This window comes from Vigna unguiculata, chromosome 11, assembly GCF_004118075.2.
Source record: "Vigna unguiculata cultivar IT97K-499-35 chromosome 11, ASM411807v1, whole genome shotgun sequence".
In the NCBI taxonomy this organism is placed as follows: Eukaryota; Viridiplantae; Streptophyta; class Magnoliopsida; order Fabales; family Fabaceae; genus Vigna; species Vigna unguiculata.
The window spans coordinates 11,298,075-11,310,845 of NC_040289.1; the positions used below are offsets into that span (position 1 = coordinate 11,298,075).

Here is a 12,771-nt window from a genome sequence, read left to right on the forward strand (position 1 = left end):
ACCAAAGGAATTTCATCCTTTGATTACATGTCACATGGCCACCACCATCTTACCCGTGTTCTACGTCTTCCGATGAGTACCTCAAGATGTCTTGCTGCCACACCTACCAGCCACAACTGGTAGAGCACGTACGGGAAACCATGCTACGGACCACACTGCGTAATGTCAGGTAGAGTTCCCAATACGAATAACATTCGTAATGTCCTAAGACTACCAAACTCGTCAACTTAATACTAAGGAGGGCAATCTAATTGGACCCATTCGTACATACCACAACGCGCACACTCACACCGACAACACTCGCTAACCCGAGACACAACTCAAGAGTTCCTCGTGTTCATTCGTCATCCTGAGCCACAACTCAAGGGATACGTTTCGAGCCACAACTCAAGGAACACTAGCAAGCTGACCTTTGAAGTATCACTAGAGCCTTGTATATCACACACCTCAAAACAAGCAAAGCACTTTTGCTTCATCAATATCGCCTGGCGCTACTCACGAGTCGCCAGGCTCAACAAGCTTCCAGACCGCTTGGCGGGGGATATGTGCCACTAGGCGTCAAGTGCCACTACACTCCCTGCCTCTTCAGGTATCGCTTAGCGGAACTACCTTCACCGCCAGGTGGCACTTTTTTTTGTTGTCCTCCAAACTTGCCGCTATTGTCTGGCGGTTCCCATACTATCGCTAGGCGCCACACCAGTACTTGCGTAGTACTGACTCTGGTTTGGGTTCAGGTACAGTTTGTTTACACCGACACTCACATAGTCACTCAACCAGTCCAATTATCATATCTTTGCTCAATATGAGTGCCTATAACACACTAATACCATTATAATTATTACATCAAGAATTTCTCCATCAAGATCATATCATTAAGATCCTTAGCCACACATAGCCTTAAGTTAATTCTATGCTTTATACCACTGATAAGAACTCCACATCATAATTAATTAGGAACACTATTGGTACCATTCCATTCATAATATGGTCTGATTTACCTCAAAACCCTGACCTATTCCATGACTTAACAAGTTCAAGTTTATCCCTTTAATCTCTTCTATATGTATTTATGAACTCTTACCTCTCATACCACTAGTCCATTACAATGATTTACCTATATCACCTAACTAATCCTCCATAAATACAATTCTCCATTACTTTTAGTCATCCAAATTCCATTACATCATAATTAACCATACTAACATTTACCCTAAGTTTTCAACTTAGGCTAATCTCCATAATATCCCCAGCTCCTCAAAATTATACTTCACATGAACCAGATTAGTTTCCCAACCACCATTGCACACCAAATCCACGAAGGTCGCAGCTTTGGTATAGCGCCTAACAGCAAATTGGGTGCCACCAGGCGGTTCCTACTGTTCCAGAAACCTAGAACCTCTCCCTACACCTGCGAACCTTAACCAACCCTAACTATTATAGTTTTAATCGAATTACAACCCAATAGTCTGCACCCACATGTTTAGTGTAAGACCCGAGAAATTTAAATAATTAAATAAATAATTATTTAATAAATGCGGGTAGTAGGAGCCTTTATGACATTTAATGCAAATTTTTTTGACCTGGAAAAGTACTAGCTCAAGTGGTTGAGAGTACTTGTTGTGTGAGAGGACTTGGGTTCAAGTCCTATGTATGCTAATTGTATGATATTTTAAAATATATCTCGTTTTAATGTTATAATTGAATGGGAGTAGTAATAATGTAATCCTAAAATTTTAGGAATTATCACGAAACATGTATCGGTTGAATTGGTTGTGCATTAACTTTATAATTGAGTGGTTATGGGTTCAAACCTTGCTAAGAACGAATCAAACATTATTTTTGCCAAATTTTCTTTTAGCATGGATGGGAAGGGTCAGAAAACCCTAGCCGTCAGAGGGGGCAACCAGAAGGCTTGGAAAACCATCAAGTTAATGAGGATTAATGGTTAATAAACCTCACCATCATTATTTTCGATTTTTTTAATTAAAGTAATTAAAATAGAAGTGAAGAAGAGAGAATGAGAGGAAAATAAGGTGGAAAAGTGGTTTGGTGTCCAGCTACTAATACACCACCTAGCGGCACCTTGCTTGCCGCCAGGCGACAACTAGTTCAGAGGCATATGTGTGCCCTTAAATGGTTAGGTGCGAGAAAGGTTATTAGAGCAAATTGGACTGGAGAAGTTGGTCAATAAAATTGGAACAATCAGGGTATAAGAATTCATTGTGATAGAGTTAATTTGGGGAAAATAAGGTAATGTGCTAAGTTGGAAATGGTTCGGTAATGAGTATGGATTATGTTTTGGGTGGTTCATCATTGGAAATAAGAAGAAAAGATATATAGTACTGAGTAACAAGGGTTGGGATGTTGGAAAATCATATTTTGAGGATTGGTGTATAAATCATAAATTATGTAGCATTGGTTTAGAGTTATGTGAGAGGAAGAGGTAGTACTGTTGCAATGGGATGTGAGCAGACTACATACTCTAAAGCGCGAGATTATGTGTCACTTTTATAAGTTGAATTAAGACATTGGATAATAAGAGCAAAAAAAATTGGAAGAATTATATGTCTTTGAATAAAAGGAATAGGGATTCTAAGTTATAGGTAATGAAATCATGCATGGAGCGACAAGGCATTAAGAATCAGAACCAAATGGATGAGAGTACAATAATGCCTTTGGAGGTATTACAGGATTGTAGGATAATTGGCTTTGGGTGCTAAAATAGTAGCCAGTACGCTAGTGGTATAGCGCTTGGCGGCACGGGTGAGACCGCAAGGCGATAGGAGCAAGAGGGAGGTTCCTGCACAATGTGGCCCTTGGCGGCAGGGTATGCTCCGTCAGGCGATAGACCTCAAAATAGAGGGTCTGGAACGACGTGGCTTCTAGCGGTAGAGGTGTTCTGCCAAGTGGTCTACATTGGATTTTTGCCTGGCGACGCTTAGGCTGCGTCAGACGATATTTGTTGCAGGTATGGGCTTGTGTGTGTTGTTTTACGCGTTAAAGCGGACTTGGATCAGGAGATGTTGTGCCATGAGCAGGTAGGTTCATGGATGGTGGTGAACACGTGAGGATATGAGCGGGGAGATTCATATCCTATTACTCTCGTGTGGGGATTTGAGCGAGGTAGGTTTGTATGTTTTGTGCTCAAACTTGAGAGATGCTGCGTGCAGGGAGGTACGTAGCTTGTTGATCACGTGTGTTGGACTACGGGCGGATAGGTCCGTAAAGCAGGACTACGAGCGGGGAGGTTCGTAGAGGCAGGACCACGAGCGGGCAGGTTCGTGTGAGCATCATAAATCCTGAGCCCAAGGCTAACTATTTGTGTGATTTGAAGGTTGAAAAGCCTTGAGGTATTGAGGTCTTGGCCAAGAAATATTTAGAATCAAATAGTTGGGTGTTTTATGATTTTATGAAATTATGTGTCAATTTATTATGAGCTCACCCTTTCTGTTTGTGCTTGCCGATGATCGTGTAATTTTTTATACGAGAGCAGATGATGCTACAGGTGATGTTGTTGACGCTTAGAGATGGAGAGAAGGGCTAGCTTGGGATTTGAGCTAGGAATTTATTTATGTTTCTTTACTATCTTTATTGGATATTGAAATTTGTAATAACCTTATTACCATTGTTAAATAATCGTTGGCGTGTTGAACAATGTTTTAAATTTTCCCACGTTTGGGATTAAAAAAAAGGTTAAATCATTCCAGAGGTCCCCATTTTTGTAACAAAATCTCAGGTAGGTCCCCCCATTTTTATTTGACTCAATTGAGTCCCTATTTTTGAAAATTCGTTGCAATTAATTCCGTTGCAGTTGAGGAAATACGTAGCAGATCCCTCACATGTGTTAGAGTTGGATGACATTCAGATCAAAGAGGATATGACCATGAACACAAGACTGGTAAGGATATTGGACTATCAAGTGAAGAAGATGCGACGAAAGGAGATCTGGACGGTGAAAGTCCTCTAGGATGAAGCTACTCAGGAGATGACTTGGGAGATGGAGGATCGCATGAGGCAATCCTACCCGCACTTGTTTCCTGGTAAGTCCAATTTTCGTGGACGAAAATCTTTTAAGGTTGAGGGAATGTAAGACCCGAGAAATTTAAATAATTAAATAAATAATTATTTAATAAATGCGGGTAGTATGAGTCTTTATGATATTTAATGCAAATTGTTATGATGTGGAAAAGTACTAGCTCAAGTGGTTGAGAGTACTTAGTTGTGTGAGAGGACTTGGGTTCAAGTCCTATGTATGCTAATTGTATGATATTTTAAAATATACATCGTTTTAATGTTATGATTGAATAGGAGTGATAATGTAATCCTAAAATTTTAGGAATTATCACGAAACATGTATTAGTTGAATTGCCTGTGCATTGACTTTATAATTGTGTGGATATTTGTTCAAACCTTACTACGAGCGGGGAGGTTTGTAGAGGCATGACCACGAGCGGGCAGGTTCGTGTGAGCATCATAAATCTTGAGCCCAAGGCTAACTATTTGTGTGATTTGAAGGTTGAAAAGCCTTGGGGTATTGAGGTCTTGGCCAAGAAATATTTAGAATCAAATAGTTGGGTGTTTTATGGTTTTATTAAATTATATATCAATTTTTATGAGCTCACCCTTTCTGTTTGTGTTTGGCGATGATCGTGTAATTTTTTATACGGGAGCAGATGATGCTACAGGTGATGTTGTTGACGCTTAGAGATGGAGAGAAAGGCTAGCTTGGGATTTGAGCTAGGAATTTATTTATGTTTCTTTACTATCTTTATTGGATATTGAAATTTGTAATAACCATATTACCATTGTTAAATAATCGTTGGCGCGTTGAACAATGTTTTAAATTTTCCCCCGTTTGGGATTAAAAAAAATTATGACGATTGAATTTCAATTCTTTATTTATTTATTTTAATTAAGTAATTTTCAATAGAGATTTTATATTTAGATTCAAGGTTCATTCCTAAAACTCCAATATACGACATTTCATTAACAACTACCACTTAATTTAGTGCAACTTTGAGAATCCCTAATCATCAACCCTAAAACCATGTTCATACAATTTTTCATCAAATGGAACCTTCAATTTCCTATACTTCAATGAATTCTAACTTCCAATCACTCACAAGCAGTTAGTACTGTCTTTTTCCCCGATCAGAATTCTCCTAGAAACCCCAAAACACCAAAATCGAGTCAAATTGACTCACGTCGCCTGGTGGAAGTTCATCACCGCCAGGCAGGTCATAAAAAAACTCAGAAACTGGGTTAGCACACATGTGTCGCCTGGCGATCAGGCTCGTACCGCCAGGCAGTTCCTCATCTGGAACCCAGAAGTAGATAGAAACGGGTATGGGTCGCCTAGCGGCTTTAAAGGCCCGCCAGGCGGTTTTTGGAAATTTCCAAAAACATGCAATTGCAAAGTTTTATCACAATTCAAACATCCAAATAATCAATCAATCATGCAATACTAACTACATGAATAAAAATAACGAAGTCCAGCTCCCCTAACCTGGAATCCTTGCTCAAATGCGCCCAAATCCTTGAGTTCTTGATCTCAATTCACCTTAGCTCGTAATTCCTCCTTCAATACTCTTTCTGCACTCTCACTTCTGTCTTTTGCATGCACTCAACACAACCTCACCACTCACCCTCAGTTGCTATGCCAAAATTTCCAGAAAACTCTTTATTCTCAAGTTTTTAGCCATTTATTTCATGAAGTTAATGAAAAAACAAAAATGGATTAACGGTTGGCTTAATGGTCATTCAAGCACCATTACTAGGTGGTTTTCCAGCCCTTTTAGCTTCCCCTTATGAAGGCTAGGGTTTCTGACCCTTTGTATCCATGCCAAAAAGAAAATTGGCAAAAAGAAAGTTTAATTTGATTATACCAAGGTTCGAACCCATAACCATGCCAATGTCAAATTAATGCACAATCATTCAACTAATTCATGTTTCATGATAATTCCTATGAATATAGGATTGTATTATCACTCATCATGATCATGCATATAACTAAAATAATAATCAATTAAATAACACACAAATGGCATGCATATGACTTGAACCCAATGATTTCTGACCCTTTCACTGTCTTACAATTCCCCAATGATTCCTACTTTTCAGCCTGATCCTAACAGTGCTTCCATTTCCTATCATTTATTATAACACAGTGCATTCCCTTCAAATATTTCACATACTCATTCACTCACAAGTAAAAAATCAAATTTCTTACAAGTTAAAACCAAGAACTAAGGTATCCTACCTATACTTGACTTAAACCAGCCACTACATCCTTTTATAACTCCACCCAAATCTCACTACAACATTAATTCACTAAAATATGGAATCCCAATACACCTCCTTTAATCATGCTTATCTCGCTAACCTTCAATGTATTCACAATAGCATATTTCTACTTTAGTTTTACAATCCTATTTCTCTCAGCCATCCAATGGAATCCATACCCACGCCCACAAGACCTAGAATGGAAAATAACCATTGCATTCTCCGTTGTCGCCTGGCGGCAAGTTGCTCTCTGCCAGGCGGTGCATCAATACTGGGAAAAATCCTAGTTTCTGTAACACCTTCCAAAGCCCTCTGAAACTTCACATCCCTCCTTCGATGCTAATTTCGCATCTCTTACATGCAACTATGCTTCCAAGGGTACTAACAATCAATTTTAAATTGTTAATATACCATCCATCACATGACTTATATGTCCAGTATCACTTAACATCAGAATCCCCTAAATCCTCACACCTTAAAGATATGTTCATACAATTTCTTTCAATTTAACTCCCAATCACAATGTCATTTAACAATTAGGACATACAATCATCCACAACCAATTAGAACTCCCTTTTTCCTCAATCAGAACCATCCTAAACCCCCCAAAACGTCAATATCGGGTAAAACAAGTTCGCGTCACCTGGCGGGTATTCACACCGCCAGGCCATTCATAGAAAACCCAGAAAATTGGGTTGTGTAATTCATATTGTAGACCTTGTAGCATTAATTTGATGTATTTGGTCTTTGGTGTGTTTTTTAGTCTATTAAATGGTTTTTCAACAGGTTAAAAGGTTGGCTGCAGTAGTCTTAAACTGCAACTAATTCAATCAGTTGATTTATTTTTTAATCGACTGATTTCACTTAAGTCAAATGAAATCAACCGATTGATTTGGAAATCAACCTGTTGAATTTCGTAACAGTTTGACTATACGAGTTATGATTTTTGAAAGAGAGCGCTATTGATCATTCTTTAGCATGAAATTATTCTGGAAACTTGTGGAAACTCTCTCTTTCATGATCATTCAGACTGCAACTATTGAAAATTGATCTTAGATCAATTCTTGGAGCTTTTGGCTTAGTTTGAAGCTTGGAGAAAGTGGTTTGTAGTAGGCTGGACTATGTTACCACTAAGGTTTGATCTTTCTTAAGCTTTGTGTGTGCCTAGTGGTTTTCAAGGTCTGCAAGAGGGATCTTGCAGTGTTGGTGTGATTCTTGTGTGATTCAAGAGACTTTTTGTGTGGTTTTTGCATATTTTGAAAGTGTAAGGGTGGATACTTTGTAAATCCTTTGAAATAGTGCAAAGTCAAGCTTAGGTTGCCTTGACAAACTGGATGTAGCTCAGGTTTGAGTGAACTAGTATAAAAATCTCATGATCTCATCTCCTCTCTAACCTTTCTCTCTTGCATATTCATTTAAAGTTTTAAGGAACTTGTGTTTTAATCATCATTTTCATGTTCTTGCATGTTTTCATGACATCTGCAGCATTTTGAACTTGCATTTCTGCATTTTTCTCAGTATTTCAATCGACTGTTTTTCTGTTTCAATCGGTTGATTAGACCATAACATAATTTGTTTAGTAAAATCAATCGATTAACTCTGTTTTTGACCGATTGAAAGTATACAATTCAGTAGCTTTTTCATACTAACTTGGTGATCTAATTGATTCAATTAAATGAGGGTTTTAGCTTTCAAAGATAGCCTAAATTTTTAACTAGCTAATTCAACCCCCTCCCCTTCTTGGCATTTCAACCATTTCAAAACTAACAAGGTGGTTTCTGGGAAAAAAACCTAGAAATTGGTTAAAACACAAGTGTCGCCTAGCGATTCCTTCCACATTGCCAGGCGGTTTCTGGAAAATTCCAAAAACTCGAATAGGAATCACTCAATTGTAGAATTTAAACACAACCAATACTCAAGATATCATGCAATTCATATCAATTACATCAATAACGAGTAAAAGCTCCCATAACTTGGATTTCCTTGCTTAAGCTTGAAAATTTAAAGTTTCCTCTTAATTAACAATGTGCCCCCTTGATGCTTCCAGCAATAGTTCTTAATCCTCACAAAAATGCAGCCCTTTTTCTCTCTCAAAATAATTCCCAAACGATTCCCAAGGTTGCCCTATGTCTTTCTCTCTATGTTCTCTTCTCTCTCTTACTCTAAATTACCTTGATTAATCACAATTAATCCAAAAAACGAAAATTTACATTAAATTAGGGCTTAATTGCCATTCAAGGTTCATTATTGGCTGTTTTTCCAGCCCCTTTGTTAGCTAGGATTTATAGCCTTTCACATTCATGCCAAAAGAAATTTTGGCAAAAAGAAAGTTAGTTTGTATATGTTGTAATTTGTTGTGCCATATTAAAAAAGTTAAACTAGAAAACTCCTTATATATTCAAAGTGGAAAACAGTAGGCTGATCAATGAATTTGAGACATAATATTGAGTTTCCTTTGGATTGTGAACTTTTTAGCTAATTATTTGATGTTGTGATGAATTCCATCAGGAGAATGTGTTTGTTATTATGGTTTCTTCTATCCAATATCGAGCATTGGCAGAAAAGGCAGTGGATGCTTACTACATACTAGAGCACATATACAATCCTATGTCTTTGATGGTGATTATTCAGGTGCTTTTGAATCTACTTGAAAGAAAGGAAATTAGGGTTATATGTGGATCCTCATATTGAAACTTTTTTACTCATGTTAATATTCAGTTATCAGAGCAAGTATTCCAATTAGGGGTGATCATGGATTGGATTTTTAATGATCCAATCCACATCCATTTTGGATCTAAATAATTGGATTAGATTTTCGATCAAAATCTATTTTCTCAGAAAAAGTAGATTTGATTTTTTTTTAAATCCAGATCCGAATATTTTGATCAAGTTCAAAATCCAAAATCTATTTTTCATAAAATAAATTTAAATTGAATTTTCTAAAACTCGTGTCCATAGGGCAAACATCATAAAATTTGGCAGATTTTTTGTCGGAGCTAACGAGTCCAAATTTTAGTATGGGACGGACTCGGTTGACTTTCGCTCTGGGTCGACCGAATTTTGATCGATCCCGACCGAATTTTGGTCGATCCCGACCGAATTTTGGTCGAGCTCGACTTGGTCGAATTCGGCCAAATTTTGGCTGGGGTCGAATTGCCCGAATTTTGACTAGGGTCAACTAGACCAAATTCGAACGAATTTTGATTGAGGTCGACGTGACCAAATTTGGGCCCGGGCCGACTTTGAAAAATTTGGGCCAAGATTGGTCAAATTTCAATTAGGGCCAATATTGCCTAATACGACCAAATTTTGGCCAAAGTTGACTTGTCCAAATATGGCCACATTTTGGTCAGGGTCTGATCAAGCAAATTTTGGTCAGCGTTGACTCCACTAAATTCATCGATCGGGACCGACTCGGCTGAATATGACCAATTTTCGATCACCACCAACTCAACTGAATACAGTCAAATTTCGTTCGGGACTTACTCGACCGAATACAGCTAAATTTGGGTTAGGACCGACTCGACCAAATTTTGGTCATGGCCACCTCGACTGAATTTGGCCAAATTTAGGTCGGGACCAACTCGCTTGAATATGACCAAATTTCGGTCGCGATTGACTCTGCTAAATACGATCAAATTCAGGCCAGGACCAACTCGACCAAATTTCGGTCGAGGTCAACACGACCAAATTTTGATCGGAGCCAACTCGACTGAATTCGGCCTAATTTCAGTCGTGGTCGACTCGGTTGAATACGGCCAAATGTTGATCGTGACCGAATCATTTGAATACGGCCAAATTTCATCATAGGTCGTCTCAATTGAATACGACCAAATTTGGGCTAAGGCCGACTCGACCACATCTCAATCGAAGCCAACTCGATTGAATTCGACCGAATTTTGACCAAAGTCAACTAGGCTGAATACGGCTAAATTTTGGTCATGGTCGTCTAAACCGAATACAGTCAAATTTTGTCTGGGTCGACTCAGCCCAATGCAGTCAAATTTGGGTCAGGGTCAACTCGACCGAATACTTCCAAATTATGTACAAGACCGGCTGGGCCAAATTTCGATCGGGACCGACTTGACTGAATTCGGCCAAATTTTGTATAGGGTCACGCCAACTCAGTCAAATACGACTAAAATTGGGCTAGTCCGTCTCGACCTTTAGCCTAACCTAACCAAAAATATAAATTGAAAATTTAGATTGGATATTTTTTATTATCCATTTTGAAAATCTAGATTTAGAGAATAGATATCCAATCCATAAAATATATAAAATGTATATCATATCGAAATCCAGATCCAATAAAATAGAGTTTAAATGGATTGGATTTTTAATAAAATGGATATTAAATAAATTGGATTAGAGAAAAAATGGATAAAATGGATTAGATCATGAAAATTAGATTTTTTTTTCCACCCCTAGTTTCAAAGATGAAACTATTTGGAACTAGATGTTACTTTTGAACAGAACAATGAAAATGCGAAAGCAATGTAGGAAGAACTTGGGAAGGTATTTATTTTTATTTTAAATTAAGAATGAAATAGGACATCCTTCATCTGTTTTCCTTTTTTCTAGGTTATGTGAGCTTATGGTTACGAGATAGTTCAGACTCTTATTGTGGATATAGAGCTAGAAAAGTGCATGAAGAGAGTCATGAATGAGATAAATGTTAGTATGTTCACGTTTTGCTTTAGTTAGTGTTATTCATATTTCCTTTCCAACTATGCCAACAAAATAGGTGATTGTTTAATATGGAATTCAAAGATTTCCTAGCTGAAAGGTTTTGAATCATTCTTTAGTATTCCTACCTCCTAAAGTCCTGGTACCATTAGCATCATTATCCTGAACAATTGTTTTCCTATACTCATTGGTGTCACCTTAAACACACATACTTAGAGACACTTGCCGAAACTTTATCTTGTTTGAACCAATTGTTTATACATGTTTTTATGTTTTCTTGGTGACCCTTTGCATTGTTATTGTACCATCATAAGTAGCTGCAAGATTGTGGGTGGTCGCAAAAGAGAAAGCTGAAGCAGAGAAGATATTGCAGATAAAGTGAGCAGAAGGGGATGCAGAATCAAAGTACCTAGTTGGGCTTGGAGTTGCTTGTCTGGACTAAGCCATGGGATGAGACTCATTTATCCTGACTAGTCACTACAAAATTAATCTAAATCTTTATAAAATATAATAAAAATTAGGTTTATGGATTTAAAAGAGTTTTTATTTTATTTTATTCATATATGTGGTATATATTTTTTTATGTGATATCGGTCTCACTTCCTTCTTTTGTGATTGTGTATGAAAAATAAAATTTTATAATTTTATCATAGATGACTTTTCCAAATATATCTTACTCCTTCTTTGCCGATATCGTAGCAGTATGGTTCATGTATATTTCCAAAACTATATAGTTGTGTATAAAGATACTTAAAACAAGACATAAATATACTAAAAATACCTAAAAATATTACCTTTAAGGTTTACTCCGTTCAAAAGGTTCTTAGTTTTTAATCCCTACAATTTACAAAAATCACATGACTCTATCCATGCTGAAGGACGAAAACCACATCATTTTTTATAAATGAATAAAAAATTTGATGAACTAAAATTAAAAATATATATTAAACCATTAAAAGCTGAAAAAAAATTATATGCTTACAATATCATATTTTCTTTTGAAAAAACAAAAACTTTTCTTTTAGACTTGTATGTTTTAGAAGAAAATAAATTGTAATTATTTGATGTTTTTAAATGAATGTGTTTCTTGATGGTGGTGACTAAAATAGAAAAATGTCCAGTACAAACGTTTGATATTAGACTTCACATTTATGAATTCCTAACATTTGGGCCCCTAAAGAATTTCCCTAGTGAGAATTAGTAACATCACCGTAAAAGGCTTTGAACAAAACAAATCACCTCGTACTTAATTAACAAACGGATACAAGTAAAAAATCTTTCTTTTCTATATAAAAGTACTCAAACCATGGATGAATACAATATGTGCACAAGGTATATATAACTACTGTTTTCCAGAATCTTTCTTTGGGGTTTCTCCCTGCACGTTCAAACACATCTTTTGCACCTCCAATTTCTTTTTTAGATTCCCACTTTACTCCTTATTTACTCCTTAGTTAAAAGTAATTATACTTTTTTCTTTCTAGCCGACTCATCCCAAATTTATTTTTTAAGCAAATGTCTATATTCGGTGTTTTAAGAATATCGACGTCCGATACCTTTTTTTTGTCCGATATGTTTTTTTTTTTTTTTATGAATGTTGACATCCGGTATTTTTCTTTCTTATTATAAACATCGACATTCAATATTTAGTTTTGTTCTACAAATATTGACATTCGAATTTTGTTTTTTTTACAAATATCGACATATTATTTTTTTTTTCATTACATATGGATGTGATATCCGGTAAACATATATTAAATTATATTAAACTGAATTTTTCAATTAAAATTTAATAAATAATTT

At 36.6% G+C, this 12,771-nt stretch overlaps 1 pseudogene; it reads left to right on the top strand.

Annotated features, from left to right (window-relative positions):
• The first annotated feature begins 2,618 nt into the window (after nt 1–2,618).
• Nucleotides 2,619–11,350, top strand: LOC114170174 (annotated as a pseudogene).
• Nucleotides 11,351–12,771: the final 1,421 nt, after the last annotated feature.